Raw genomic sequence first — 13448 nt, 5'->3', positions numbered from 1 at the left:
CTGGTTTTAGAAAAGGCAGAGGAACCAGAGACCAAATTGACAACATCCAGTGGATCATCGAAAAAGCAAGAGAGTTCCAGAAAAACATCTATTTCTGCTTTATTGACTATGCCAAAGCCTTTGACTGTGTGGATCACAATAAACTGTGGGAAATTCTTCAAGAGATGGGAATACCAGACCATATGACCTGCCTCTTGAGAAATTTGTATGCAGGTCAGGAAGCAACAGTTAGAACTGGCCATGGAACAACACACTGCTTCCAAATAGGAAAAGGAGTACATCAAGGCTGTATATTGTCACCCTGCTTATTTAACTTATATGCAGAGTACATCATGAGACACGCTGGGCTGGAAGAAGCACAAGCTGGAATCAAGATTGCCAGGTGAAATATCAATAACCTCAGATATGCAGATGACACCACCCTTATGGCAGAAAGTGAAGAGGAACTAAAAAGCCTCTTGATGAAAGTGAAAGAAGAGACTGAAAAAATTGGCTTAAAGCTCAACATTCAGAAAACAAAGATCATGGCATCTGGTCCCATCACTTCATGGGAAATAGATGAGGAAACAGTGGAAAAAGTGTCAGACTTTATTTTTCTGGGCTCCAAAATCACTACAGATGGTGACTGCAGCCATGAAATTAAAAGACGCTTACTCCTTGGAAGGAAAGTTATGACCAACCTGGATAGCATGTTCAAAAGCAGAGACATTACTTTGCCTACAAAGGTCCGTCTAGTCAAGGCTATGGTTTTTCCTGTGGTCATGTATGGATGTGAGAGTTGGACTGTGAAGAAGGCTGAGCGCCGAAGAATTGATGCCTTTGAACTGTGGTGTTGGAGAAGACTCTTGCGAGTCCCTTGGACTGCAAGGAGATCCAACCAGTCCATTCTGAAGGAGATCAGCCCTGGGATTTCTTTGGAAGGAATGATGCTAAAGCTGAAACTCCAGTACTTTGGCCACTTCATGCGAAGAGTTGACTCATTGGAAAAGACTCTGATGCTGGGAGGGATTGTGGGCAGGAGGAGAAGGGGACGACAGAGGATGAGATGGCTGGATGGCATCACTGACTCGATGGACGTGAGTCTGAGTGAACTCTGGGAGTTGGTGATGGACAGGGAGGCCTGGCGTGCTGCGATTCATGGGGTCGCAAAGAGTCGGACACGACTGAGTGACTGAACTGAACTGACTGAAACCTCTTGTGTTATTTTGCTTTGTTGTTAGTGACAAGGAAGTTATTGAGATAAATTTCCCTTACCCAATTCCATAACCCATTTAAAAAATTTTTATTTTATTGTTATTTTTGACTGTGCTGGGTCTTTGTTGCTGCATGTGGGGTTTGTCTAGTTGCCACAAGCGAGGACTACTCTCCTATTGTGGTGGGTGGGCTTCTCATTGTGGGGGCTTCTCTTGTTGAAAAGCACGGGCTCTAGGTGCGTGGGCTTTGTTACCCTGTGGTATGTGGAATCTCCCCAGCCCGGGAATCAAACCCATATCCCCTGCATTGGCAGGCAAGTTCTTAACCACTGGACCACCAGGGAATTTGCCATAGCCAGTTTTTATCTACTGTCACTGTTCTGAATGGTTATGGCTAATACATGTGTAGGTTTATTATATGCCAAGCAGTGTTCTACACACTCATTAAATATAGTTCACTTAAGTCTCAAATCTAGCCTTCTCTATTCATTAAAAAAAAAAAAACCACAGTTAGAATGTGAAACATTTCCTGTGGGAAAAAAAATATGGGTTGTAGTACAAATAAATGCTGTCTGTACAAGACTTAACTCGATGTAGAATTAAAATTACTTACTTGCAGATTTCACGTGATGAAACTTTATTTGGATTAATTTTTGCAAAAAAAAAAGAAAGAAACCTTATTATTCAGACATGCTTACACTTGAATATGATGATTTAGGGCCTGTTACACAAAAATAGTTGTAACTGTATGTAAAGCCATGTAAAACATTAGACCTATGAAAATGCTTTCCCCTAAAGTGTTCATGAAAGAAATGAGACTGAGAAGGAGTGGAAGAGATCTTACTAATTTGAACAGAATTGCCCTTACATGCAAATCTCAAAACTTCCAAGTTTGTTATTTTCAAGTAAATCTATTAACGGATATACAGTCTCTTCTGTCTCATTGTAATGAAAATTGTTTCCAATCATTTTGTCAATAAAAAAGTTCTGTACTCCCCAATTGTGACTTACATAACTATATATAGATAGTCCAAAGCAAAAATGTCAACTATACCGTCCTTTTATCTATTTTTTAAAAGTACCAATCTCAATGTTTATTTTGTACTCAAAGGATAGCTTTCTATGTAAATAATTCCAAAAGCATGAGAACTAAAAGTACAATAAGTTTAAAAATATGCCAGTGTTTGGAAATTAATGGGTTTCGGTTCTTTGTAAATTGCATTTTTAAAAGAAATACCTCTTCACTGGGTGTTCTTAAGTTACTATGCTTTTGATACAAATGAATTTTATTATCATAAAACACTAAAATTAAAAGGAACTTTAAAAAATATTTTGATTAAAAAATAAAATTCTCAGGTAATATAATTTGCCTATTGCTAGTCTTTTCACATGTACAGATAATGTTTTAAAAATCAGGCAATATAGTATTTCAGATTTGAGGAGAAAACAAGTATTCAATTCTGTGTGCTCTTCTTGTAGTCCTCAATAGGGCCAGAACTCATTAGATAATGTATTTAATGGATACAAAGTAAGTTATATATGAGTATATTCCTTCATTTAGTCCACTTAGATTCAATGCTAATGTACCGAGTGAAACTTTCTTTTCCTGAAAAGTGTATGTAACATTAGGAAAAATAAAAAGCTAACTTTGCCCTGAGAAATAGTTTATTCACTCATGGAAATATGACAAAAAAAACCAAACCCTAAAAGCCATAATTTTACTTGTCAATCATCTTTACTTTAAAATATTGATATAAACAGTTCTAAGATAGTATGCTTTAATCTCTAGGAAAAATAACATTGAAAATAGCACTGAAGCAGCAAATTGTATTGAATAGGTAGTTCCTCAAAGTTGATTATTCTAAGTTTCAGTACCAAAAGAATTTTTTTTAGAATATCAAGTCAGAAGTCAGTCTTACATTTTTCAGGAAAGATCTTCTTTCCCTGTATATGAAAATATCATTTATCAGAATGAAAAATACTAGATAAAAGCTTTTAAATTTGTTGCTCTTTTTAAAACATGAATAATAGCATTAGTTACATAGGAATCTGATGCTAGTGTATTGACCTGGTCTACATAGACATACTTATTGACCAACACCAAACACTGGGTTCTGAAGATGCCACTGTTGTGGAGAGCTCAGCTAAATTTACTCGAATGTAACAGAACTTCTTGAACTTATCTCAGTGAGTCGGGAGACTGAGGACTGGTGGTACGCACCTGCCAAGAGTCCACTTACATCTGAAATGAATTACCATCTTGAAGAAGAATTTATCCTAAAAGAGTGGGTCCCTTAAAGTGTGATCATGGTCAGTACTCAGCTGTAGGGGGAGGAGGACTTCTGAAGATAGCAGTGTCTGCCTCTTGGCTCAGCTTCCCCGCCTCGCCTTTTGACCGAGGCCATGGGAGTGGGAGAGAGACAGAGGCCTGGCTCAGCCCAGGACGCCTGCTAGCATGTTGTGACCTTTGCCAGCAGCAGCAGATTTTCGCAGCACGGCCCCTGCTGCGTTGGTGACTGCACGCAAGCCAGCAGCTGCAGCAAGGCACAGAAGACCGTTGGCAGGGGAGGGCCAGCAGTGGAGTAGCAGCAGCATCAGTAACTAGTGCTTTCATGAGGGGGGTTGGCTGATACAGAAGTGATAACGGGGTGGAGGGGGGGGGAACCAGATCAGAGCCAAGGACATTAGAGAAGACGGTGGATGTGACACAGCAGCTAAAATTATCATGTGCTCGTGACACACACCTGCAAGGTCCTGGGTATAACTGGATGATTTTGAAAGCGTCTGGAGGAATCCAAACAGTGGTTACTATGGAAAATACTGTTTGGGATGCGACACAGACCATAGAAACAGACGGTGTTTAAATCCTACCTGCTCTGCTTGTCAGCTATGTCAGCAATTTAATCTCTGTTTCCTTGTTAGTAGTATTTACTTACTCCGTCAAGTTTTATGGAGAAAGATGAAATACAGTCTTTCTTTCTGCATAGGAAACTTTAACAATTTTATCTCATTTTAGGATTGCACTGCAGCCAACTGTGCTAGTGAATCAGAATATAAAATTTTAGTGATCAATATTTCTTCATAAACACACATCTTCCCTCTCAAGCTGTCTTACATAAACTACTTTAATCTGGGCGTTGTAAAGACTGATTTTTTCTTCTTTTAATTATTGAAAATATAATTGCGTGAAACTATAATGATAAAAATATATTGTTGGGCAAATAGCACATAAAGATCTTATATGTATGACAATAATAGTACAAAGTGAGATGGGTGATGGAGATATATCCAAACAATGAGATCAAACAGTAACTAAAACCCATAGACAAAGTGGGCATCAAAAATGTGAATTAATATAAAAGACTATGTTTTCTTCTTTCTTCTCTTCTTTAAAAGACATAAAAATGTACAAAGAAATAATCATGACACATAAGAATAGCACAGAAGAGGGGAGAGGGAATCCAGTTACAATGGAAAAAAAATTAATTTTTCCTGTCATCCTCTTAGAACACTGCCTCATGACCATGACACAGGGATGATAAGAAGCTACCTGGAGGGGCTTTTGGAAGACTTGTGTTGGGAAAATATCATCAGTTTGGAGTAAAAAAGGAAAGATAGACAATGCACAATGAAATGAGGCCTTTGGTCCATCAGTTTTCTGAGCGCAGAAAGCAGCAGCCCAATTGAGAAACCTGCACAGCTATGAACAGATGTGTTTGTTTACCATAAAGGAAGGATGTCACAGAAGCCAGAGCCAATAGTCTAGAGGGGAGAGCCACGGATAACTGAGAACAATGGATTAGGAAGCTACCAATAAATTAATCTAGCTGGTTGTAGGAAATAAGATCAACAAGCAAAAATTAATAGTTTTTCTATAAGCCAACCATACAAAGTAAAAAATAAAAATACCTTCTCTAGGCGAGGGTGGGATGATTAGAATAGCTCTGAAACATGTATATTACCATATGTGAAATAGATGACCAATCCAAGTTCAATGCATGAAACAGGGCACTCAAAGCCGGCGCACTGAAACAACCCAGAGGGAAGGAACAGGGGGGGACACATGTACACCCGTGGAAAATTCATGTCAATGTATGACAAAAACCACCACAATATTGGAAAGTAATCAATTAAAATAAATTAATTAACTTTAAAAATACCTTCTCCAACTTCCAGATATATTATCAAAATATTTGCAAGATCTGTATACCAAAAGCTATAAAATTTTGTTGAGAGAAATTAATGAACTGCCAAAAAACTAGATAGATACTCCATGTTCATAGATGGGAAGATTCAATATTTTTGAGGCATCAGTTCTCTCATATTGATCTAGGATTCAACTCAATCCCAGTCAAAATCCTAATAGACTTTTTCAGATAGAAATTTATGTCAGTTCAAAATGTAGTTATGAAAGACCCCAAATCTGAAAGAGCCGTAACAATTTTGAAAGGGAATCAATAAGGTTTTCAAGAACTAAAGACTACCTGATTTCAAGATTTGTTATAAAGTTACAGCAACAAAAAATGTACGGTATTTACATAAGAACAGGTATGTAGAACTTGCAACCCTATGGACCGTGCTCCACTGTCCATGGGATTCTCTAGGCAAGAATACTGGAGTGGGTTGGTTGCCATGCCCCCCTCCAGGGAATCTTCCCAACCCAGGGATTGAACTAAGGTCTGCTACATTGCAGCCAGATTCTTTACCCCCAGAGCCACCTTGGTGCCAGTGGTAAAGAACCTGCCTGTCAATGCAGGAAATATAAAAGATGAAGTTTCAGTCCTTGAGTCAGGAAGATACCCTGCAGAAGAGAATGGCAACCCACTCCAGTATTCTTGCCTGGAGAATCTCATGGACAGAGGAGCCTGGTGGGCTACAGTCCACAGAATCTCAAAGAATCAGACACTGCTGATGCAATTAAGCAAGCAGATATGTAGAACAATTTCAGTTCAGTTCAGTCACTCAGTCATGTCCAACTCCTTGTGACCCCATGGACTGCAGCACACCAGGCTTCCCTGTCCATCACCAACTCCTGGAGTTTGCTCAAACTCATGTCCATCGAGTCAGTGATGCCATCCAACCATCTCACCCTCTGTCATCCCCTTCTCCTCCCACCTTCAGTCTTTCCCAGCATCAGGGTCTTTTCCAATGAGTCAGCTCTTTGCATCAGGTGCCAAACTATTGGAGTTTCAGCTTCAGCATCAGACCTTCCAGTGAATATTCAGGACTGATTTCCTTTTGGATTGACTGGTTTGATCTCTTGCAGTCCAAGGGACTCTCAAGAGTCTTCTCCAACACCACAGTTCAAAAGCATCAATTCTTCGGCACTCAGCTTTCTTTATAGTCCAGCTCTTACATCCATACATGACTACTCGAAAAACTATAGCTTTGACTAGACAGACCTTTGTTGGCAAAGTAATGTCTCTGCTTTTTAATATGCTGTCTAGGTTGGTCATAGCTTTTCTTCCAAGGAGTAAGCATCTTTTAAATTTCATTGCTGCAGTCACCATCTGCCATGATTTTAGAGTCCAAGAAAATAAAGTCTATCTCTGTTTCCATTGTTTCCCCATCTATTTGCCATGAAGTGATGGAACCAGAACTGTGATGTTGGAGCAGACTCTTGAAAGTCCCTTGGACAGCAAGGAGATCCAACCAGTCCATCCTAAAGGAAATCAGTACTGAATATTCATTGGAAGGACTGATGCTGAAGCTGAAACTCCAATATTTTGGCCACCTGATACAAACTGACTCATTGGAAAAGACCCTGATGCTGGGAAAGATTGAAGGCAGGAGGAGAAGGGGACGACAGAGGATGAGATGGTTGGATGGCATCGCTGACTCAAGGGACATGATTCTGAGTAAACCTTGGGAGTTGGTGATGGACAGGGAAGCCTGGTATGCTGCAATCCGTGGGATCGCAGGAGTTGGACACGACTGAGTGACTGAACTGAACTGAACTGATGAGCTCGGATGCCATGTTTTCTGAATGTTGAGTTTTAAGCCAACTTTTTCACTCTCCTCTTTCACTTTCATCAAGAGGCTTTTTAGTTCCTCTTCACTTTTTGCCATAAGGGTGGTGTCATCTGCATATCTGAGGTTATTGATATTTCTCCCGGCAATCTTGATTCCAGCTTGTGCTTCTTCCAGTCCAGCGTTTCTCATGATGTACTCTGCATAGAAGTTAAAGAAGGAGGGTGACAATATACAGTGTTGACGTACTCCTTTTCCTATTTGGAACCAGTCTGTTGTTCCATGTCCAGTTCTAACTTGACCTGCATACAGATTTCTCAGGGGACGGGTAAGGTGGTCTGGTATTCCTGTCTCTAAGAATTTTCCACAGTTTGTTGTGATCCACACAGTCAAAGGCTTTGGTGTAGGCAATAAAGCAGAAGTTTGATGTTTTTCTGGGACTCTTTTGCTTTTTTGATGATCCAACACATGTTGGCAATTTGATCTCTGGTTCCTCTGGCTTTTCTAAATACAGCTTGAATATCTGGAAGTTCATAGTTCATGTACTCTTGAAGCCTGGCTTGGAGAATTTTGAGTATTACTTTGCTGGCATGTGAGCTGAGTGCAATTGTGCAGTAGTATGAACATTTTTTGGCATTGACTTTCTTTTGGATTGGAATGAAAACTGATGAAAGAGAATGAATAGAGTAGAGATAAGATCACGTACATATGGACAATTAATTTTTCACAAAGATACCAAGGTAACTGATGAGAAAATGATAGCTTTTCTTTTTTTTTAAGCAAGTAATACTGAAATAAGTAGATAGAAGACACTAGTTGTATTGAAGGAAGTGAATTTTGATCCATGATATGTCACTATATTAAAAAACAGAATTGATTAGAGACCTAAATGAAAAATTAAAACCATAAAACTCCTAGAAGAAAATATTTAGGACAGGCAAGTTTTCTTAGGACACACAAATATTAAATATGAAAAGTTTATAAATTAGACTTTACCAAAAACCTCTGCTCTTCAAAATACACCGAAAACTATATGATAAAGCAAGATATAGACCATAAGAAATAAAATTAGAGACAATTTGACTTTGTTTAGTAAATTTGAGTGTTTGCCCTTCCTATAATCCAACAGTCCTACTCTAGGATTCTTGCATGTGAAATCCCATGAACAGAGGAGCCTGGTGGGTTACAGTTCACAGGGTCACAAAGAGTCAGATAGACTGAAGCACTTGGCATGCATGCAACCGTCTCATCTTAGCGATGAGGCAGCTGAAATCCAGAAATCCAAAATGACCCAACAATTCCTTTCCTAAAGACTATCCCCTAGTTCAGTTCAGTTCAGTCACTCAGTCGTGTCCGACTCTTTGTAACACCATGGACTGCAGCACGCCAAGCCTCCCTGTCCATCACCAACACCCAGACTTTACCCAAACTCATCTCCATTGAGTCAGATGCCATACAACCATCTCATCCTCTCTTGTTCCCTTCTCCTCCTGCCTTCAATCTTTCCCAGCAGGGTCTTTTTAAATGAATCAGTTCTTCGCATCAGGTGGCCAAAGTATTGGAGTTTCAGCTTCAACATCAGTCCTTCCAATGAACACCCAGGACTGATCTCCTTTAGGATGGACTAGTTGGATCGCCTTGAAGTCCAAAGGACTCTCAAGAGTCTTCTCCAACACCATAGTTCAAAAGCATCAATTCTTCGGCACTGAGCCTTCTTCACAGTCCAACTCACATCCATACATGACCACTGGAAAAACCATAGCCTTGACTAGACAGACCTTTGTTGGCAAAGTCTCTGCTTTTGAATATGCTGTCTAGGTTGGTCATAACTTTCCTTCCAAGGAGTAAGCATCTTTTAATTTCATGGCTGCAATCAACATCTGCAGTGATTGTGGAGCCCCCAAAAATAAAGTCAGCCATTGTTTCCACTGTTTCCCCATCTATTTGCCATGAAGTGATGGAACGAGATGCCATGATCTTAGTTTTCTAAATGTTGAGTTTTAAGCCAACTTTTTCACTCTCCTCTTTCACTTTCATCAAGAGCCTTTTTAGTTCCTCTTCACTTTCTGCCATAAGGGTGGTGTCATCTGCATATCTGAGATTATTGATATTTCTCCCATCAATCTTGATTCCAGCTTGTGCTTCTTCCAGCCCAGCGTTTCTCATGATGTACTCTGCATATAAGTTAAATAAGCAGGGTGACAATATACAGCCTTGATGTACTCCTTTTCCTAACTGGAACCAATCTGGTGTTCCGTGTCCAGTTCTGCTGCTTCCTGACCTGCATACAGATTTCTCAAGAGGTAGGACAGGTGGTCTGGTATTTCCATCTCTTTCAGAATTTTCCACAGTTTATTGTGATCCACACAGTCAAAGCCTTTGGCATAGTCAATAAAGCAGAAATAGATGTCTTTCTAGAACTCTCTTGCTTTTTCAGTGATCCAGCAGATTTTGGCAATTTGGTCTCTGGTTCCTCTGCCTTTTCTAAAACCTGCTTGAACTAGAGAGACTCTTATATGCTCCAGACATATGTGTGTGTGTGTGTGTGTGTGTGTGTAAGTGGTGTGGGTTTATTTCCGTCTTAAAATCTCGTTCCATTCCTACCTTCCACTCCCAACCTTCTCCTGCCAAACGCGCATGCACACACACACATATTCAACTTTGTTAGTAGAATCTTATTTCTTTTTAGTCTTTATTTCAGAGTTAATGAATTTCTTTACCTTGCCCTCTACCATGCTAATGCCTTCTAATCTCCAGGGGTCTTGAAAGTGTGCTCTAGACAAAATCCTTTTGGTGTGTGTGTGCTCTATTGGCAACAGGAATGGGGATGTATGACAAAGATAGAATAGTATTCACAACGTGCTCAATGTATCATTTGGTGAAATGTTCTTAAATTTGGCTTTACTGGGCTTTTCAGTTAATGTCTTGTAAATTTATTCCTAATGAACTGCCCAGAGTTGACAACAGGACAGACCATATCCCACAGCACAACTAACTAGGAGAAGTTTCATTCTCAGTAAGAAGGGGAGTTGCGTTAGTAATGATATTTCGATGGTCTGATGGAAGTGGCTTCATGTTCTTCTGCAACATATATATGTACATTCTACACACATACACATATATAAGTACATTCTATCTGTAACAGGAACATTATATATTCACATATGTATTATTATATATGATATTAAAATAATGACTTTATCTGTTGAACAGTTTTAGGTTTACAGAAAAATAAGCAGAAAATACACAGAATTCCCATATACCCCATCATCCCCTCTTGCCCCCAGTTTTCCCTGTTATTAACATCTTGCATCAGTGTGGTATTTGTAATAATCAATGAGCCAGTATTGTTCATTGTTAATAATTAAAGCCCATAGTTTACACTGAGGTTTATTCTTTATAAGTTCTATGGATTTTGACAAATATTTAATGAGGTGTATCCACCATTACAATAGCATACTGAATGATATCACTGCCCTAAAAATTCTTTATGCTCTCTATCCATCCCTCCTTCACCCTCCCTCTGAACCCCTGCCAACCACTGATGCTTTTGTTGTCTCCACAGTTTTTCTAGTGTCATAGAGCTAGAATTATACGGCATGTAGCCTTTTTAGATTGGAGAAGGGAATGGCACCCCACTCCAGTACTCTTACCTGGAAAATCCCATGGACGGAGGAGCCTGGTAGGCTGCAGTCCATGGGGTCACGAAGAGTCAGACTCGACTGAGCAGCTTCACTTTCACTTTTCACTTTCATGCATTGGAGAAGGAAATGGCAACCCACTCCAGTGTTCTTGCCTGGAGAGTCCCAGGGGCGGGGGAGCCTGGTGGGCTGCCGTCTATGGGGTCGAAAGGAGTCAGACACGACTGAAGTGACTTAGCAGCAGCCTTTTTAGATGGGCTTCATTCACTTGGCAATATGCATTTTACAGAGTTTTAAATAAAAGCATTTGACTACAAAGTTTGTTGAAAAAGAAAGTAAATATCACTAAGTGTAGTTTCATCACGAACTCCCCAAATTGGTGATTAAAGAAAACAGATCTATGGTGTTTAACTTGTTGCTGAGGTAGATAATTTTTTCAGTTTTTCTTAAGACAGTAGATTAATGTTTATTGTTACCACACCAAGTAAAGAGTGATGGAGCACAGGGCTTTGTGGACAAACTTGGAGTTTCACTGCAGTTTCATGTGAGGTCCTCTCTGCTAAGCTACATATTCTGGGTACATTTTCATGAACAAGTTATATTCCTGAGATAAAATCTCAAGGATTTTCACCATCATTGCTTGTCAAAATATTTTTTGCAAGGATTAAATGAGCATGTGTGTAGCATGATTAAAGCAAAACCTACTTTATGGAGTAAGTATGAGGATAAAATGTAATAATACATTTAAAATACTCAGAACACTTCCTGGTACACAGTGTTTGGTAAATATTACCTATTATTCTTTTTAACACAACTGCTGATTTCCTCTCCTCTGTAAAGGCTGTTGTGGAAGAAGGAGGGTGTACTTGAACACTGATGGGGAAGCAGCAAGTTAAAGAGGCAGTAGATCAATGATCAGGTATTAGTGGTGAAGAACCTGCCTACCAATGCAGGAGACGTGAGTTCTATCCCTGGGCCAGGAAAATTCCCTGGAGGAGGGTATGGCAACCCACTCCAGTATTCTTGCCCCGAGAATCCCATGGCCAGAGGAGCCTGGCAGGCTACAGTCCATAAGGTCACGAAGAGTCAGACAGAACTGAAGTGACTTAGCATACACACCGCACAGATCAATGATTAAGAGTTCTGGCCATAGCGTAAGGTCATATGGGTTCAAAAGTCTAGTTTTGCTTGTTACTAGCTAACTTGAAGTTACTTAATCCCTCTGTAAGACTACCTCCGGTATAAATGAGGAGACTAAAAATTCCTATCTAAGTGGTTCTTTGCCAGGGCCTGACACTGGCTCTGCTCTACAGCAGTGATTCAGGTGCCATCACGAGTGGGTTACAGCTTACACTCTGGACCGTTTGGGTAAATCCTGGCCCCTTTGATTTTTGGGAATGTGATGGGGCAAGTTATTTAGTACTTCCCTGTTTCTGTTTCATATTTGCATAAGTGAAAGTGTTAGTTGCTAAGTCATGTTTAGATTTTTTTGTGACCTACCTCATGGACTGTGGCCCATCAGTCTCCTCTGTCCATGAGATTTCTCCAGGCAAGAATACTGGAGTGGGTTGGCATGCCCTCCTTCAGGGGATCTTTCCAACCCAAGGATGGAACCCAAGTCTCCTGCATTGCAGGCAGATTCTTTACTGTCTGAGCCACCAGGGAAGTCCTGCATAATGCATAATGAGTTAATAAATAATAGCTTTAATAATTCTCCCCAATTGGAGAAGGAAATGGCAACCCACTCCAGTGTTCTTGCCTGGAGAATCCCAAGGACCGGGGAGCCTGGGGGGCTGCCGTCTATGGGGTCGCACAGAGTCGGACACGACTGAAGCGACTTAGGTGTAGCAGCTTTTATGATTAGAAAAATGAAAAAAAATCCAAGAAAAGGATGTTTGGAGAAAATGGGCAGGGCATTTTGTGATAGAAACAAGCGATTGAGATGTTTTTTCCCATTCCTAGAAATCGCTAAACCACTGGATGAGCATCATTGGAATTTATTCTTGAGTAGCGAGTGTGGTGTAGTCTGCCATCACTGACTAGGAAAACAGCCTCCTGAAAACAGGTCAGTTCACCTCTCTGAGTTGCTCTCCATATAAAATAAATAAGGGACATGTGCCCTACTTACCTCTCAGGGGTTTTGTTAGATGATGTAGAGAGATTGTGTTTGACTTCAATGTTAATTCAGTATGCATTGGGCATCGTCCTAGATGTTTTGGGTAAGAAGGCCAATAAGAAACGCTTTCTATCCTCCCTGAGCTTATCCATGAGCAGGAAGTGACTGTGTGTTAGTCACTCAGTTGTGTCTGACTCTGCAACCCCATGCACGGTAGCCCACCAGGCTCCTCTGCCCATGGACTTCTCCCAGCAAGAATACTGAAGTGAGTAGCTGTTCTCCTCTCCGGGACATCTTCCTGACCCGAGGACTGAACCCGGGTCTCCTGCACTGCAGGCAGATTCTTTACTGAGCCACTAGGGAAGTCTGAATGAAGTAAATACAACCAAAATTGTGTGTAATGAAGTGTCAGAGGTGCTCTGATGAAGGTTTGTACAGGGCACAGCTTGGGCACAAATGAGAGTGATTATCTCCATCTGAGGTTAATGAGGAATGGCTCCCTGGAGGCAGTGACACCCAACGCAACCT

The sequence above is a fragment of the Bos grunniens genome, chromosome 6, assembly GCF_055505025.1.
Source record: "Bos grunniens cultivar Pamir isolate PY7600 chromosome 6, Bosgru_T2T1.0, whole genome shotgun sequence".
In the NCBI taxonomy this organism is placed as follows: Eukaryota; Metazoa; Chordata; class Mammalia; order Artiodactyla; family Bovidae; genus Bos; species Bos grunniens.
The sequence above is the reverse complement of the archived record's forward strand: the minus strand, read 5'-3'. Positions refer to the sequence as shown.